This window comes from Nansenia antarctica (genome assembly GCF_963989245.1).
Source record: "Nansenia antarctica genome assembly, chromosome: 8".
Lineage (NCBI taxonomy): Eukaryota > Metazoa > Chordata > Actinopteri > Argentiniformes > Microstomatidae > Nansenia > Nansenia antarctica.
In genome coordinates this window covers 53,930,846-53,933,345 of record NC_137678.1, presented here as the reverse complement: position 1 = coordinate 53,933,345, position 2,500 = coordinate 53,930,846, and the positions used below count along the sequence as shown (strand labels likewise).

Here is a 2,500-nt window from a genome sequence, read left to right as displayed (position 1 = left end):
TCTAAGTTAAATACTTCAGTGATTTATTGAGCAGCATTCGAAAACTGAAATACCTTGAGCAGCAAGAACCAAGCGTAAGAACCAAGCTAATGAGGAAGAGCAGTTCATTCAATTAAGAAGCTGTCCCAAGATGTTGTTCTTCATAGATCTTCCTTGCGCCCTTGATAAGCGGAGTTAGGTATGTTAAGTGTTTCATGTGTTTTCATGTATGGTGTAGCCTTTCCACCTATATATGTTCATCTATGAAGTAGCCTGACTGTGCTCCCGGTGTTTTCACGGTGTTCAACATGAATGTATTCAGGTTCGCCAAAGTATACGGCTCCATCATTTGAAATTGGCGGCTCCGTCAAAACCCTACAACAATGTCATTTTGTATCCCGCGGTTTTACGGTATAACGGTATCAAAAATAACGGTATCAAAAATAGGAACCCGTCCAACCTTCTACCTCCACCCCTCTCCCTCCACCCCTCTACCTCCACCCCACTACCTCCAGCCTCAACCCTCTCCCTCCACCCCTCTATCTCCACCCCTCTATCTCCACCCCTCTATCTCCACCCCTCTATCTCCACCCCTCTATCTCCACCCCTCTATCTCCACCCCTCTATCTCCACCCCTCTATCGCCACCCCTCTATCGCCACCCTTCTACCTCCCAGCCCTCTACCTCCACCCCTCTACCTCCAGCCTCAACCCTCTCCCTCCACCCCTCTACCTCCACCACTCTACCTCCACCCCTCTACCTCCACCCCTCTATCTCCACCCCTCTATCTCCACCCCTCTATCTCCACCCCTCTACCTCCACCCCTCTACCTCCAACACTCTACCTCCACCCCTCTACCTCCAACACTCTACCTCCACCCCTCTATCTCCACCCCTCTACCTCCACCCCTCTACCTCTATCTCCACCCCTCTACCTCCACCCCTCTACCTCCAACACTCTACCTCCACCCCTCTACCTCCACCCCTCTATCGCCACCCTTCTACCTCCCAGCCCTCTACCTCCACCCCTCTACCTCCATCCTCTACCTCCAGCCCTCTACCTCCAACCCTCTACCTCCACCCTCTACGTCGCTCTCCTCCACCTCCACCCCTCTACCTCCACCCCTCTACCTCCAGCTTTCACAACCAGGCCTCTGTCCTCTCTCTCTCTCTCTCTCTCTCTCTCTCTCTCTCTCTCTCTCTCTCTCTCTCTCTCTCTCTCTCTCTCTCTCTCTCTCTCTCTCTCCCCCCTCTCCCCAGCTCACAGACTCCTTCCCCCTCTTCTCCTCTCCAACCCCCCTACTAACACCCAAGCCCTGGCACAGAGCTGGACGTCATGCTTAATGTCACAGTCTAGTTAATGTACCGCAGCCAAGGCCAGAACCAAGGCCCGGAACCAAGGCCCGGAACCCCGGCCCAGAAACCAGACACAGACCTGGGCAGCTTTGCTCAGTGATATACGGCCCTCCTGGTGTGACTGCAGAAGGGCCGGGTGTGTGAAAATGTTCTGTTATTAATGTCTGCTAAGGCAGCTCTCTCTCACACATGCACGCACACACGTACACACACACACGCGCACACACACATGCACGCACGCACACACTCCCTCACACACACTCTGTGTGATAATGTTGTTATTAATGTCCACTAAAGCTCTGTGTGTGTGTGTGTGTGTGTGTGTGTGTGTGTGTGTATGTGTTGGCCAGCAAGGGTGTGAAATAGGGGTGTAACGGATCACCTAACTCACAGATCGGATCGCGTTTTTTTGAGTCACGGATCGGATGACTTTTCGGATCAACACAAAACATTTTTTTTTATAAAAACGTATTTTTCCTTGAATTCTGTAAAAACACCACTTTTATTGTGTGTAAAAATCCAACAACATTCAAGATGTCAAAACTGGTAATATATATATATATATATATATTATAACATATTCTACACTCAAACATTACATATTATACTGAAATACACATTCGACTTAAATTATAGTGCAATAGGAGAGAGGTAGGCGCCTGGTTGCAGCAGTGAATCACTGGGCTCTTTAAAGCAGACGAATAAACATGTTTTATGTACATGTAAATAATAAAATGAACCCTTCCTTTAAACATCAACCTATCATTGTGCTTTAGAGTAAAATAAAGCTGTCGCGTCTATCTTTTCATGGCAACTCCACATTGTGATTTACAAGAGATATTAACTAATATTAAGTAATATTATTTCTTGGTTACATTTTGCAATTGATCCCCGGTACACATGGCTGCCCAACCGTGGGGGGCGATCCGTACACTACGTTACACCCCTAGTGTGAAACACTCTTGAGCTGATCTCCCTCTCCATCCACACTCTCTCCATTCCTCCCTCCCTCCCTCTCCATCCCTCTCTCCCTCTCCATCCCTCCCTCCCTCTCCATCCCTCCCTCCCTCCCTCTCCATTCCTCCCTCCCTCCCACTCCATCCCTCCCTCCCTCCCTCTCCATCCCTCTCTCCCTCTCCATCCCTCCCTCCCTCTCCATCCCTCCC

At 49.6% G+C, this 2,500-nt stretch overlaps 1 protein-coding gene across 1 annotated transcript in view; it reads left to right on the top strand.

The window, feature by feature from the left end:
* LOC308164418 (ELKS/Rab6-interacting/CAST family member 1-like) overlaps positions 1-2,500 on the top strand; it is an 84,652-nt gene that overhangs the window by 43,698 nt on the left and 38,454 nt on the right. The window lies entirely within an intron of this gene.